This window comes from Chrysemys picta, chromosome 4 (assembly GCF_011386835.1).
Source record: "Chrysemys picta bellii isolate R12L10 chromosome 4, ASM1138683v2, whole genome shotgun sequence".
In the NCBI taxonomy this organism is placed as follows: domain Eukaryota; kingdom Metazoa; phylum Chordata; order Testudines; family Emydidae; genus Chrysemys; species Chrysemys picta.
The window spans coordinates 125291820-125308474 of record NC_088794.1 but is presented as its reverse complement, the minus strand read 5'-3'; the positions used below and the strand labels follow the sequence as shown (position 1 = coordinate 125308474).

At 44.5% G+C, this 16655-nt stretch overlaps 1 protein-coding gene across 6 annotated transcripts in view; it reads left to right on the top strand.

Annotated features, from left to right (window-relative positions):
• Positions 1-3686: 3686 nt before the first annotated feature.
• The window catches only part of TC2N (tandem C2 domains, nuclear), a 49674-nt gene continuing 36705 nt past the window's right edge, over positions 3687-16655 (top strand). For 2 of the 6 annotated variants that reach the window (XM_065595626.1, XM_065595627.1), the window contains exon 1: positions 3687-3897. The gene's annotated coding sequence lies outside the window, so the exon portion shown is untranslated. Of the gene's footprint in view, positions 4631-16655 lie in introns of all 6 variants that reach the window. The other 4 variants (XM_005285409.4, XM_065595628.1, XM_024103171.3 and 1 more) reach the window with 4 other exon arrangements.

The window sequence follows — 16655 nt, the reverse complement described above, 5'->3', positions numbered from 1 at the left end:
TGGTTTATAGCATAATATCAGAATAAGAAACTATTTTAACTATACTGATTAAAATGACAAAGGTGGTATGCCCACTATTATTGACTGTTTGTATTACTATAGTGCCTAGGAGCCCTAGAGGTGGACCAGGACCCCACTGTGATTCTTGGATGTAGTGTACTAGGTCTTAAAGTCAGAGACCCTCCGCCTGGCACATTCTCATAGACTTAAGATGCCTTGAAAAGGTCCTGCGATGCCATGGGCTCTGTTGTCAACCATATGCTGATAGTATCTAGTTCCATCTCCTTGTCAGTAGATATGACAATGGCATCACAAAGCCTACATAAGATCAGTGCCCAGATGAAGAGCAGCTGGCTCATACTGAAGCCAAAGAAGACTGAAATGATACTGTTGAGCAGTGCCAGAACATGGCACTGACCTCTCCATCAACCTATCCTCCATTAATCAAGATGGTATGACGTCTCATGGTCTTCCTAGTGTCATCACTAATCCTGGATGCCCAGGCAGAAACAATGTCAAGAAATGCCTTCTTCCATCTCCTTCTTGCCAAGAAACTGCACCTGTTCCTTTCAGATGATTATTTCCCCACAGTGACCCATATGTTTGTCATTCTCTAGGGCTGAAGATGGAAGCAAGATGGAAACTCCAGCTTACCCAGAACTCAGTGTCCAGCCTTGAGAACAAATCACATCACTGTCCCACATACCCTGCCCTCCACATGCCATCCAATTCCTGGCCAATGCCAATTTGAGGGCTTGAAGAAGGCCCAGCTACCTCAGAAACAACCCCGCCAAGCACAACACATCAGTACAGCTGAATTTCCATGTGTCAGAACACAAAGCCCAGGGTAAAACTCTTGAGAGACAGAGATAAGGGTTTTTTTGTCAAGAGCCTTCAGTAGTGGGATGACATACCAGCATCAAAAAGACTGAGCCCAACTTGGCTTATTTTCAGAGCATGTTTTATAGTTTTTCATAAAAGTTTTCTTGCTATAACCAAAGGCAAGGAATTAGAACAAGAAGACAAAACAAACCACCCCAAAGACACAGTTAATCAAGGCTGCTGAACCAGGGGAGGCAAAGCAAAGAGACTGCTATGAACAATTCTGGTGAATCTTCCTACTTAATTATTTGATGTTCTGTGCTCCCTAGAAACACTTTAGATATACTATCTATATCTATATAAATCTATTAGATTTGTGTTGCAAAAGCATTGCAGTATTGAATATCTGGCAGCCATTGCAAATAGTAACTAGAAATCTCAATGAGAAATGTCAGAAAAGTATTAAATTAAATATATACTTGAAAAAAGGAAACTCAAATGTAATCGCTGCTGGTTGAATTATAACAGCTCTATATAATGAAGGGTATGACCCACACCTTGTGTCTGGGGGAGAAAAGGTTTAAACTCTCAATGAGCAGAGAAGGGAAGCCCATTGTCTGTTAAACTGCAAAGGTTGCACTGGGGTGGAAAAGGTGGAATCCAGCGGAGATTATTCTTCATCAGGACAGGCAGGATGGAGGGACGCAGTTTGGGGTTCCTCCCAATGAGAACTCAAGGGACAGAGTCTGTCTGAAGAAGTTTTTATGGAATTGAAAGACTCTGGCTGCAGAAGTTGGCTGCAAGGAAGGTGTATTAACTTCTTACAGGCTCTGGCTGAGAAGAATTTATATTCTTCTGTTTAAATACCTTGCCTGCTGGACACTTTTCTCTCTCAGAATGCGATGGATAAAACAGCTTTCTTTAATCACTAAGCACAGACCTGGGCCAGGCACCCTTTGCTGTGTGTCCCCGCAGAGCCCTAGTTTTAAATCCTGAAAGCTGGACAAGGAATATATGCTGATGTACGCTTACCAAAATAACTGCTATATGCCCAACTCACCAAAGGAAAAAGGAAACGAGGAGGCCAAAAGAAATGCTTTAAAGACACACTCAAGGTAAACATCAAGAGATGTGGCATCGACACCGCACACTGGGAGACAGCACCCCAGGATAGGGGTAACTGGCGAAGACTTGTCAGAGAGGGAACATCTACTTTTGAGGAAAATCGCCTTGCCCTGGTCTCAGAAAAACACCAGAAAAGAAAAGAAAGACAACGGTCATGCAGCAATCGCGGCCCAACCGTATGTTCCAACACCACCTGCAATGTCTGCCAATGACGCTGTGGCACAAGAATCGGACTCTTCAGTCACCAAAGGACCCATGAAAAATAAAACCTGTGAAAGAGATCATCCTTGACCATGAGGGATTGCCAACGACGATAAATACCTATATGGGGAACAACTATCTAATAATAGGCTCTTCAATCTAGCACACAAAGGTATAACGTGATCCAGTGGCTGGAAGTTGAAGTTGAAGCTACAGAAATTCTGACTGGAAAAAAGGAGAAACAATGAGAGTAAATAATCATTGTAACAACTTATTAAGGATCATGGTGGAGTCTTCATCAGTGACAATTTTTAAATCAAGATTGGATGTTTTTCTAAAAGATCTGCTCTAGAAATTATTTTGGGAAGTTCCATGGCCTGTGTTACACAGGAGGTCAGGCTAGATGATCACAATGGTCCCTTCTGGCCTTGGAATCTGTGAAATCAACTGTTGTCATGAACAGTAAAAATATATTGTTAAAATCAATTAAATGTAAAGTGATGCCTTGAAAGATTTATTTAACGTAAGCTTCAGACAAACAGATGTTTTAGAAATAGTAGCAAATTACTTTTATGTCTTTAAAATATTGCAGCAGACTAGTTAGTGTGCCCTCTGCTGGAGAGAATAAGGGCTGCTCAACCACGTGGGGGTTGGCTCTGTACTAGTGACAGAGATTAAGAGCCTATGCTTTAGGAGTGGGAAGAGTTGAGGCTCTGAAGTTTCATGTGGCTATGCCACATAACATGGTGACAGACATGATATTCATAGTTGGCATCAGATCTGTGACAATATGAATTTTAAATATTCTAAAACTGGGGAAACCTCAAAAGCGCTATAGTTCAGGTGCATTTAGTTTGAGCACTCAAAATTTGGAGGCTTTTTTTTTTAAACTTTCCAAAATTATAGATTCTGCAGAATTGCACTGGAAATCCTGAGTGCCTGGTGTCTCTATTTTCCATTTCTACAGCTGAAAATGCCACAAGTAGAGCCTCTCTCAAGGGATTTTGTCATTTCTGGTTTTGATCTTTGCCAGAACTGGAAGGGAGGAAGGGGAAGTGGGGGAAAGAGAGGACCTACCTGAACACTGAACCTATGTAAACGTTTTGGAATCTCACGAAACATTCAGTTAGTGATTGAGTCTAGAAATGAGCAAATGTTTTTGGGGAAAATTCTGAATTGCTTCACTATATAGACTGTGAAGACTGGGGGGCTTTACAGTACAGTGCCTAGCACAAGTGGGAGCTGTTTCCTGTCTGGGGCCTCTGGGCATTATACCAATATAAATAATAATTCACCCCTCCCTAAATATTCTCTTCTACAGAGGTTTTATTGCACTCAGCACCATAGTATGTGGGCCCAATCCTGATAATAAGGGCCTAATCCCAGTCCCAATTCGTTTATCGGGAATGTTGCCATTGACTTCAATGGGAGCAGGATGGGCACCTACCTACCACAGTAACGGGGAAGTTAATTTAATGACATGTTTCCTGAGTTTTGCCCTTCTGAGAAATCCCGTAAGCAGCTACACCTGTGAGGAGCTGCGGTCAGCCTCGCAGACTGGAAGTTACCAGGGGAACCAGCTCCCTCCTCTCCTAACAAGAGCGATCAATCACTGACCAAGGGGAACCGCTCCACTGAGGGAGGACACCTGAGGTTTACAGCGGGCTGGGACTGCAGCCCTGGACTTGTCAGGCGTTAGGACCCAAGGGAAAGGCTGCTGCAGCGGGTGTCAAGGAGAGCGCTGGGCAGGTAAGGAAGCCAGTGCCTGGGGAGACAAGGGAAGAGGGCAGAGAGCTGCGGCACCAGAATCGCTTTCAGGGGGAGACAGGCGGGGAGCGGCTGAGCCCAGCACCAGCTGTGTTACGGGGGCAGGCGAGGGAAGCCCTGGCAATAAAAGCTTACAGCTAGCTGTGTACAAGAAGGCTGGGGAGAGGCTGTAGCTGGGAGGGAACCGCACTGAGCCTACAGGTAGCTGGGGCAAAGTCCAGGAGGTGGGTGCCTAGAGCCAGCTGTGCAGAGGAGGCTGGGGGATAAATGCTGGGCATTGAGTCCTAAAGCCAGCTGTGTGCAGGGGACAGACGCTAGGCACTGAATGCTAGAGCCAGCTGTGTGCAGGTGGGATCATGGGACAGACGGAGGGTATTGAGGGCTAGAGCCAGCTGTGTGCCGCGGTGGCTGGGGGAGGAGCAGGTGCAAGCGCCGTCCGCTCTGCAGCATGGCGAGGAAGCCTAGCACCCAGCTGCCAAGTGTCCTGCCCGCCCAGAGGAAGCTCCGCAGCGGTTTTGCCAAGCCCCGGCCCCTGTGAGGAGGGGAGAAGTTGGCGGTGAGTCTCACACAGCAGCCAGCCCCCAGCCTCTGCCTGGCCCCGGCGCCCTGGGGAGGAGTCAGGTGTCTCCAGCGGGGCAGCTCAGCTGCGCCGGACGCCGCTACACCTGCCGGGAGGAGGATGAGGAGCCGCCCTGCCCGAGGGGAGATTGCCGAGGTAACCAGCCCAGTCCCCAGCGGCGCGGCCGCTGCGCGGGGGAGCCCGTCTTATTGGGATTTTTGCCTGACGCGGGGATCTTGCTGGTCTGTTTGAGGAGGCTCTAAAGTCCCACGGGGTAAAGTTCTGGGCTCTCCCGCCGTCAGCTTGTCCCAGCCTCGCCACGGCCCTTTTAGCCCTCCACGGGTTAGAAGGGTTTTCCCGTTGCACTAAACGTAACCAAAAAGTGCAGCCGAAGCCCCGAACTGAAACATGACCCCTCTGTAAAGGGCTAACAGCAGCATGTGCTTGGTTACTTTACCCAGTCTGAAAACCCGGGCAGAGGTCTTCTTTAAAACAAAAAATTACTCCCTGTTAGTGCGTGATGTTGCTCTGTCCTTCAGAGGCCTAAAAATGAAAACCACAGGCCCATGCGAGCTACAACCCCATGTCTTGTATTCTTGCACTCTAACATTAGGGAAAGTATCCAGGGCATTATATTGTGATATTGCCTTCTCTTTGTCGGATGCAGCCAGCCTGCTCTCTTTGGCAAATTGCAGGAGTGAGATGGCAATGTAGCTACATAACTGATAAAATACTTATTTTGAAGGAGTGTCAGACAATCCCCACAGTCAATGGTTGGGTTCTAGAAACAATTGAGTTAATTCCACCCCTCCCCCTCTATATAATCACTAATCTGAAGACTAAAGTTTAGCTCTACAGGTTTCACAAGAACTACATTATTGTAAACCCACACTGCAACAGCAATGTGCTCTGTAATTCATGCTGTGCCTGGCTATTGCAAGAAGTGTTCCCTAAGAGTAACTAGGAACAGAGTTAGGAGAGGGTGTTGGAGACATTCTGATTGGGGCCAGCCTTTAACTGTAACCACTTGGTTTGTTGGTATTTAAAAATTTAAATATTAAGAGCTGATTGAAATGTGAATTGACGTGTGCATGCATTAGGTTTATATACATACAAAATGTAAAATATTAGAGTGCAGATTATCATTCCATGCTGATATATACAAGGTTCCTGTGCAAGGAAAATAAACTGTGCTTAACTTTATGTATGAGACTGTTCATGTGTGTAAAGTTAGACATGCATAAATGTTTGTTGGATCAGGGCATTAGTTTTTATAACTTCACTCAATCTTTGTCACTTTTGCTAGTGGGATAAAGGTAGTTCTGTGTAACTTCAGCTGGCAAAGTATCAGTTGTAGACATTGGTAATCACTTATCTGTTCATGAGAGGTGCTGAGGGCTCACAACTTCCATTGACTTGAGTGGGAAGTCAAATTGAGTCAATGGGGCTGAAGAAATCCATCTATGTGCTACAGCTTGCAATATTGGGGCTTTTGTTTTTTATTACAATCTCATATTAGTTTTAAGCTGACAGTATCCCATTAAAAATCTGCTTGCAACAGGTCTTTCCTTCAAGTTGCAAACAGCCGAGAATGGAGCTTGATGGTGGAACTAGTTACTACATTCAACTATAGAATCATTAACTTGGCATAAATTATGCCATAGTCCATTTGTAATTCAGAATTCTCACATTGAATCAATTACTAAATCATCATTACTGCATGAAGTTGTTTGACTTAAAATTAAAATATTTCATGTAAACCAAGACTGATTATGACCAAAATCCAACTGGGCATTGTTCATTCTTAAACTCAGACAAGGAGCATTGTAACTAATCTAATCACATGCAAAGGAGCTCTTTACAGAACTAGTGGTTTAGCCGAACCACAAACAAAAGTAGAGTATTGTCAATGAGGCATCTCTCCCTTATTAGCAACAGAACACACCTCATATCAACATATTCCAAATTTATAATATGCTTTGTCTATTAACCCTGGTCTATTAACCTCCAGGTATCATTTGTGAATTGGAAGTGGCTTCAAAACATCCTGTTCTAAAGCCCGGCTGTCCTTTTGTTAATGCATTCTGCATGCTTGGGTTATTGGGTGTGTTCAGGCACTCTAGTCATTAAAGTAGCACTGTAAGAATAAAGATTCGTTGTAATTAAGCTCATCTTATAACTTTCTTTAAGCATTAGGCATGCTGCCATACTGAAAGCAACACATTTCACTAGTTAAGAATGAAAGGCAAATATTGTGGCACTGAATCTCCTCTAACTTACACTGGTGTATATTGGCAGTAACTCCACTGAAGTCAATGGAGTTGTAACAATGAGAGGAGGAGAACTAGGCTCTGGACTTTCCTCACTAGCAAATCTGACAATAATACTCTTAACTTTGACTTTGCTTGATTGATTGAAATGACCCACTGATTGAGATGTGTGTTTTGTTTTGTTTTGTTTTGTTTTTTTCTGACCATTAGCAAAACTACTCATTCCCTTCTTACTTTGGGCTTTTATTTAATTTTGCAACCTAGCTAACTGTATTTAGAGCAAGCTAGTACATTTCTTCAGATGCCTTAAATCTGGTAAATATCCTCACTCTAATCTTACTCAGACAAATCCCTAACTCCCCAAACACAGAATTTGGGACCTGCTCCTTTTGAAGTCAAGGGTCAAACTCTCACTGACTTCAAAGAGAGCATTGTGTTAAATCCACGTGTACCCAGAAGCCTCCTGCTACAAGACAGGCCCAGAAGAGAAACCAACAGAACTCCACTGGCCATCACCTACAGTCCTCAGCTTAAACCTCTCCAACGCATCATCAGTGATCTACAACCTATCCTGGACAATGATCAGTCACTTTCACAGACCTTGGGAGGCAGGCCAGTCCTCGCCCACAGACAACCTGCCAACCTTAAGCATATTCTCACCAGCAACCACGCACCGCACCATAACAACTCTAACTCAGGAACCAACCCATGCAACAAACCTCGATGCCAACTCTGCCCACATATCTACACCAGCAACACCATCACAGGACCTAACCAGATCAGCTACAACATCACCAGCTCATTCACCCGCACGTCCACCAATGTTATATATGCCATCATATGCCAGCAATGCCCCTCTGCTATGTACATTGGCCAAACTGGACAGTCACTACACAAGAGGATAAATGGACACAGGTCAGATATCAGGAATGGCAATACACAAAAACCTGTAGGAGAACACTTCAACCTCCCTGGCCACACAATAGCAGATGTAAAGGTAGCCATCTTACAGCAAAAAAACTTCAGGACCAGACTCCAAAGAGAAACTGCTGAGCTCCAGTTCATTTGCAAATTTGACACCATCAGATCAGGATTAAACAAAGACTGTGAATGGCTATCCAACTACAGAAGCAGTTTCTCCTCCCTTGGTGTTCACACCTCAACTGCTAGCAGAGCACCTCACCCTCCCTGATTGAACTAACCTCGTTATCTCCACACTGATTTATACCTGCCTCTGGAGATTTCCATTACTTGCATCTGAAGAAGTGAGGTTCTTACCCATGAAAGCTTATGCTCCAATACTTCTGTTAGTCTCAAAGGTGCCACAGGACCCTCTGTTGCATGTTAAATCCTGTTATCCACCCACTGAATAACAGTACTCAGTTTCCCTGGCAGCCTGATGATTGCATCAATGGATGAAGCCCCTCTTCCTCCAGCTATCTAGATGGTGAGAGAATTAACGATAATGGGTGGTGTGTGTGTTACGATTAAAATGTTCTAAATAAATTTTACTTGGATAGCAAACAAACATAATTTGAAGATTTGCATTGTGACCCTTAGGGCTGGTCCACACTGAGCCCGCAGTTCGAACTAAGATACTTCGACTTCAGCTACATTATTCATGTAGCTGAAGTTGCGTATCTTAGTTCGAACTTAAAGGTACTTACTGTGGGTCCACACGCGGCAGGCAGGCTCCCCCGTCAACTCCGCCTACTCCTCTCACGGAGCAGGATTACCGGCGTCGACGGCGAGCACCGGGATCGATTTATCGTGTCTAGCCAAGACGTGATAAATCGATCCCAGAAGATTGATTGCTTGCCGCCTAACCAGCGGGTAAGTATAGACGTACCCTTAGGGTACGTAGCTGAAGTTGCGTATCTTAGTTCGAACTGGGGGCTTAGTGTGGACCAGCTCTTAGAGAACAGTCAGCGATTGGGGATACATCATGAACTCTGAATACATTTTATGTAAATATGAGAGGTGGTGGCGCGCGTGTGCACGCGCGTGAGATTGGATTCTGAATAAGAATCTGCTTAGGGATTTCCCAGAGGACCTGATCCTGCAAATAGTTATGCACATGCTTAACTTTACTCATAGGAGTAGTTCCATTGAACTGCAAAGGTTTATTTGTGAATATAGTTAAACATGAGCATAAATATATTTAGGATTGGAGCCTAAACTGGGAGGACAGTCAGATCCTGGGTTTGGTTTGAACCTATCTGCATAATGTCTCCTAACTATGTTAGCCCATCAGAACATACAGAATTCCCTAGGTCATGTGTCTTCTGCTTAGTATGTGTGTTTGTCTGCCTGTCATCTTAGCTAGGTTTTACCTGGTCAGTGCTTTAATAATTAATAATAAAAACCTAAAACCACCCTCACTATAAATGCTGATGCTTATTTTCTCTCTGGATTGCACCCCTGAATTTGTTCTGAAATTCTGTACTCTAGTGAAAATTGAAAATATTTCCTCAGCTCTAGTGAGGAGTTCATTTTCTTGAGCTGTCCGTCCATACACCAAAAGTATCTTAGGTGTGTCTTACATAGTCTTGTGGCACCTTAAAGACTAACAGATTTATTTGGGCATAAGCTTTCGTGAGTAAAAACCTCACTTCTTCGGATGCATAGAGTGAAAGCTTATGCCCAAATAAATCTGTTAGTCTTTAAGGTGCCACCAGACTCTTTGTTGTTTTTGTAGATACAGACTAACACGGCTACCCCCTGATACTTTACATAGTCTTGGGGCTCAAGAGATCCGGATTCTATTCAATACTCTGCTTAGTGTGTTACTTTCAGCAAGTTACTAAGGGACACACTTTCCAAGTTGGGCCCTCAAATCTAGCCTAAGGGTACGTCTTCGCTACCCACCGTATCGGTAGGTAGCAGTAGATTTATCTGGGATTGATATATCACGTCTCGTTAAGATGCGATATATCGATCCCCGAATGCGCTCACCGTCGACTCCGGAACTACACCAGAGCGAGTGGCGGTAGCGCGGTCAATAGGGGAGCCGCGGCCGTCGATCCCATGCCATGTGGACCCCAGGTAATTTGATCCAAGATACTTCAACTTCAGCTACGTGAATAAGTTGCGTATCTTGGATCGATTTCTCCCCCCGGCCCCCCAGTGTAGACCAGCCCTTTGACACCGAAGTGATCTCTTCTGCCTACAGTATTCCCTCCTGGTTATAGTGTTTGTGAATGCTTACAAATGGCTCCAGTTCTTCAAGTATCAAAGGCATAGCAAAATACCTGATAGTTCTATTCTCTCGCTACTCTTTTTCCATCTCACGTAAGAAAGAGGAGAGAGAGACTTCTGGGTGCAAAAACATCTTGGAATCACAATAAATTTAGAACATGTTAGATAAAGTAAACCCCTTATACTTAAACTACACCTCTACCCCGATATAATGCGACCTGATGTAACACTAATTCGGATACAACGCAGTAAAGCAGCGCTCGGGGGTGGGGGTGGGGGTGGGGGTTGCGCACTCGGCAGATGAAAGCAAGTTCAATAGAACGCGGTTTCACCTATAACACAGTAAGTGTGGGTTTTTTGTTTGTTTTTTGGGGGGGGGAAGCTCCTGAGGACAGCGTTATATCGGGGTAGAGGTGTAGATTATAAAGTAACCATTGATGACTAGGATAAAGTCAATAGTCTGCTGGGTTAGAATGGATGAAACTTCTCATGTTGGAACTACTGCCACATTTTCACTAAAAGTCATAAAAAGAACAGGAGTACTTGTGGCACCTTAGAGACTAACAAATTTATTAGAGAATAAGCTTTCATGGACTACAGCCCACTTCTTTCGTAGTCCATGAAAGCTTATGCTCTAATAAATTTGTTAGTCTCTAAGGTGCCACAAGTACTCCTGTTCTTTTTGCGGATACAGACTAACATGGCTGCTACTCTGAAACTAAGTCATGTTGTTCTTGCAGAAGTTTCATTCTCAGTTTTCTTTCATTGCTAGCCCCCATCTGAATCTGAATGATCATGCTAGCCAACATAATGGATTCATTCATTTGCATTAACCACCTCCACAACTTATTTCACTGTCCTTTCTTGTCCAAGTCAGTGAACATATCTCCAGCTCTCAGGAACAATGTTATCAATACAATAATTGCAGTGGTACTTGCCTAATGCTGTGTTAGGCACATGGCTATAGTACTTCTAACAGCTATTACAGGCCATGGTTGGGGCGTGCATGTTTCAGTATATTTAAAAAAATAGGTCTTAAGCATTATCATGGGACCACTTTATAATGTCCTTTCCTTTATATTTGAGCTAATCTTGCATGTGAAGAATTAGTTGAGATTTATGGATATTATGCTTTTGGCCCTTTTTAAACTATATTAATCCTCTGGTTATTAGGACTTGGATGATGAGTGTATTTAAGAACTGCAGGTGCAAGACTATAATGCTAACTTAAAAAAAGAAAGTGATTTGGACACCAGCAAACAGCTGCTCAACTCACTGGAGGCTCCTGTTGCTGCAATGTTTTCCTCCAAGGGTTTTTTTTTTTTAAAAAGTCTTGGCTTAAGATGCTCTTTCACTTTTTTTCCGTTAATTTTTGTCTCTCCAAAGCACACTGGCCCAGCATCAGGGGAAGATTGCCTCCATTCTTGTGACTATTGGGATGCGGGGGAGGGGGGTGTGGGTCAAAGCAGAGTTGTCATTTGGGGCCATGTCACAGGAACAACTGCCCATAGTATTCTCCTGCCAAAGTTTAGTTCCCCCTTCTCGGAGGGGTGTCTTAAGAGCAGAGGCAATTGTTCTGACAGCTGCAAAGGTTCAAACACACACTTGCTCAACTTTATTTTTCTTCCGGGAAGTAGCCAGCAGCAATTCAGTTTTACTTTGTGCCTTATTACTGTGCTGGTGGTCTGTTCCTGGGCTCTGTGCACAGATGTATTGGTTTGGGGTGGGCGGGTGAGGGGTTTTATCTGCCTTCCCCAGTATTTGCGCTCTGTGCCTGACGAAGCAGCTGCTAAACCCATAGAGCTAAAGCTAGAGTACACAAGTCCTCATCCTGCAGAGTTCAGTTAAAGGCCCGCCTGGAGGGAAACATGTACGTAGATCTTCTTTGTAAGGGCGGAGACGTCTGAACAAGTTACTGTTGGCCAAGCACGGTAGTTAAGAGGTGTCAGCTATTCTGATGCAGGCAAAACCCTGTTCACAGGCCACTGTGGTAGTTCAGCTATATCTATATGCCCCCTCAGCACAGGAGCCAGTGAAATGAATAGTAGAACCACAGTGAACCGTATTTCTGTTATCAACAAACCAGCTTCCTTTGTCTGCACATGGATGTTACATCAGAGTAACTGTAGTTTGTTTGCTTCACAGTGCCAACACAATTTGGGGGGGGGGGGGGAAGAAAAGTTAAGAAAATTCTTTGGTGTCTTAGGCTGCAGCAAGTAATTCCTCTTGGAACAGGAGTAACTCTACTTTTGCAGTGAGTTTATTCATTTAAGGTACAGGTGGTCCCTTTCCTAACTATTCCACTGCTGGCAGTCTTCCCAATGCTATCCTACACTGCCCTGCATCACACCTCTAACAGCCTGCCTGTGTGCCCTCCACTGCTCCAGAGTCATCATAATTGGGTGTCATCTCTCTGTTTAAATGTTAGTGTAATGCTGACAGACCCTGGTCATCAGTGGACAGGATCGAACCAGGGACCTCTGGAATTTAGTGCATGAGCCTCTACTGCAGGGGTAAGCAACCTATGGCACACATGCCAAAGGGAGCACGTGAGCTGATTTTCAGTGGCACTCACACTGCCCGGGTCCTCGCCACCGGTCCGGGGGGCTCTGCATTTTAATTTAACTTTTAAAGGAAGCTTCTTAAACTTTTTTAAAAGGTTACTTTACATACAATAGTTTATATGTTACAGACTTATAGAAAGACCTTCTAAAAACGTTAAAATGTATTACTGACACATGAAACCTTAAATCAGACTGAATAAATGAAGACTCAGCACACCACTTCTGAAAGGCTGCTGACCCCTGCTCTACTGCATGCACTAAAAGCCAACTGGCTGTTAGCTAAGGCTGCAGAGCAGACTCATTTTATCTCTCTCGCTAAGTGGTCTTGGTGCCACTAGATGGGACAGAACACCACACCCAGGAGGTGTGTGGGTTACATTAGCACTTAACCAGGTATAACCCTTATGGATACCAGGTCACACACCTAGTTGTATACCTGTTATAGCAGCTATGCTCCCCCGTCCCTGCTTCCATGTAGACCTTTGCAAAGATCCTGGAATTGACTGCCCTCTTTGAAGAGCTGCATGTTCAGTCCAATCTGGAGAAGTCACCAGAATGCAGACATCTACCAGATGCTTTCTGAGCAAATGAAGATGAGGGAAGGTGGGGCCAGTTCCTGGTTCCTGGAGGTGGGGCCAGTGCTGATTCAAAGCCCAGGAGCACCAGTCCAAGGCAAAGGACCAGAACAAGACTTCTAGTAATGCTCTCACTGCCTCCCCATAATGTTAGTACCTGGAATTTCATTTTTTGAAGGGATGCTCATGCCACCGCCACGACACAAAAATGATGTGATGGAAAGCTTTCCAGAAAGCAACCAAAATCCACACGGGTGCTTTTGACTGCCCTAAAATCCAGGGGATCCAAGTAGGAGGGATTTTTTTTCTGGGTAGGCAAGAACTGTGTGACCCAGCAGATTCAGAGATTACATGGGAACCCCATGCAGTGGAACAGAGCTCTTCCAGCAGCCAGCCTGAAAATGCTGCAAAGGGGAGCTGTAGCAGTCAGTATTATGGGCTGTATTACAAAACAACCTTTTCTGGGTACTAGCTGTCCACCACTATGTTTGATGGAGCTGGGAGCCTCTCTCCAGCTGCTTGGCATTTTAACCCTCACCCTATAACTATGCTCAAAATGGCATCTACACCAGAGAATCGACACTATCAAGTTTTAGTTCCCTGTAGTATCCAATCCCACAATCACTGGCCCCACTTGCCACCCCCCAGTCCGCTTCCTGAGCTGCTTGCTGTTGTGGACCCCCTTTTGCCCCTCAAGCTATCAGCACCATGGTGATTAAAAATCAAATGCTTTGCCTGGCAGATACAGTCAGAAACGGCAATAGACAAAGTAGCTTGGCTCAAAGTTCTATAAAAGCCCTCAGCTTTTAGCTAACATGAGAAATTCCCCCAACCAGCCTTCAAAGATATTTCAGAATGCATAGACATTTTAAGCCACGAGGCATTCATTCCTGGCTATCTGGAACTCTTGGGTTCAGAAGAATTACTGCAGTTTTATATATTTCGCAGTGCACCTTATACTGAGGGGAGAGTGTCATAAAGAGAACTTAAGACAGACAGTGCTCTCTTGGTGCGCACAAATTACATGGAAGGATGGAGAGGTTGGATGGTCCAATGGTTAGTACCCTAGTCTAGGATTTGAGGCACACTAATTCAGTTCCCTGCCCCACCACAGACTTCCCGTGTGACCTTGGCCAAGTCACTTAGCTTCTCTGCATCTCAGTTTCCCATCTGTGAAATGGGAATAAGAATAATCCTCTACCTCCACCGGGGTGTTGAGGCATTTGATACTATTGTGATAGGGGCTATATACATTCCTAAGACAGAAGGCAATGCACCTCTGCTGGGACACCTGTATATAGCTAGTGTTTCCCTCCTTCTACTCCTGCAACAATTGGAGCATCACCCTCCTAGCCAATAACAGGGCTGTATAGCTTTCTGGTTTGCCCATTGCCTTTTTGAATAAGACCCTTCTGTGTCTCCTGGGGAATTTGTCTCAGAAGGACATATGACAGCCTGCAGAAGTGCACATGTAACTACTAGCCTGCCTATGCCCACCCAACATTTTTACAGTGCTATACAAGGCAGGGGAAACTTGGAAAACACAATATTGTCTCAAAGCAAACCCCAGTATGGGAAGAAGAGATGGGAATGGCATCCCCAAATGGTGGGAAAAGCAGCCCTTTATCAGTGCTGGCACAGCAACTAGGATTGGGAAGATAAATACTTGGTCTTTTTCTGACTTCCCTCAGCACCTGCAATGCCCCAGCTTGCACATACAGGGGACTTACTACTTGCTGAGAGAGGGACAAACCTCAGAAGGAGAAAAAGGCAAGAGGCGGTGTTCAAAGGATGAATGACTGCAGCCCAGCAGAGGGCTGGGAAGCCCAGAAGTGTGGAGGGAATGGCTTCCTGGAGCACACTCAGAGGCTCAAAAGGGAGCGTGTGGTCCTGGAAAATGTGATGCAGAGGCAATAGCTGCAGTGCAGCACCTTCTGTTACAAAGGTCAAGCACAGCGCCTGATCCTAGCACTGTCCTGCAAGCTATGGGGAGCATGCCATACTGGGATCACCCTTTCAAGCAACTAAATTTCAGGTTCTTCCCACTGCAATCCACCCCCTGAAACTAAAAATAGCTTACAGGAGCGTGTGAGCACGCTACACTTTGAGCATGCCACAGTTCCATTGGTTTTGTGTTTGCACCATGTTCTTGGTTATTTTTTAAGCTCAAGCAGTGTTATCGGTTACCTATGAAACTTATACATGGTTTTTAATATAACTCTGCTGATAAAGTTTGAGGAAATTGAGGAGGGGAAAAAAAATCATCCTGATCACAGTGCATGTCTTCCATGCTGTCTGACAGCAATGCGAAAATGGCACTGGCAAAATACAGATGCCAGGAGAAGAATGATGAGAGTTTGATACTAGGTCCCAGAATTCCTTAAGTTCTAGTAGGCATTCCACAGCGCACTGCGAGAATACCACTGTACACACTGAGTGGCAGAACGTTGTACCACGGGATATCTACCCAGAATGCTTCATAGTTAATTTAAACAAGCATAGAGCGGTGTATGCAGTGATTCATAAGGAACGTACTTTAAACCAGCATAACAAAGCGGTGAGAGTTCAGTTCAATATAGTTGAACTGGGATTGTTTAGTCTCCAGAAGAGAAGAATGAGGGGGGATTTGATAGCAGCCTTCAACTACCTGAAGGGGGGTTCCAAAGAGGATGGAGCTCGGCTGTTCTCAGTGGTGGCAGATGACAGAACAAGGAGCAATGGTCTCAAGTTGCAGTGCGGGAGGTCCAGGTTGGATATTAGGAAAAACTATTTCACTAGGAGGGTGGTGAAACACTGGAATGCGTTACCTAGGGAGGTGGTGGAATTTCCTTCCTTGGAGGTTTTTAAGGCCCGGCTTGACAAAGCCCTGGCTGGGATGATTTAGTTGGGAATTGGTCCTGCTTTGAGCAGGGGGTTGGACTAGATGACCTCTTGAGGTCCCTTCCAACCCTGATATTCTATGATTCTGTGATAGTTAGTTCACTGTTTCTAGAGGGAACAAACTAATCCAATGGAACATCTTCATGTACACAGTGCCTTAGAGCAGTGGTTCTTAACCAGCGTGTGTGTAGCCATGGGAGTACGCACAGGTCTTCCAGGGGGTACATCAACTCATCTAGATATTTGCCTAGTTTTACAACAGGCTATATAAAAAGCACTAGTGAAGTCAGTACAAACTAAAATTTCATACAATGACTTGTTTATACTGCTCTATATACTATACACTGAAATGTAAGTACAATATTTATATTCCAATTGATTTATTTCATAATATGGTAAAAAGGAGAAAGCAAGCAATTTTTCAGTAAGTGTTCTGTGAAGCTTTTATATTTTTATTTCTGATTTTGTAAGCAAGTAGTTTTTAAGTGAGGTGAAACTTGGAGGTACGCAAGACAAATCAGACTCCTGAAAGGAGTAACAGGTCTCTGGAAAGGTTGAGAACCACTGCACTAGAGATTTGCTCAGAGTAGGGTCATCAAGAGTCTCCCATTCGAGGATTCCACAGAAGACTTTCTTTTAAGAACATTTCTGCTTTTGTTGCATTGCTGGACAAACTATTGTGTGACGTTATCCA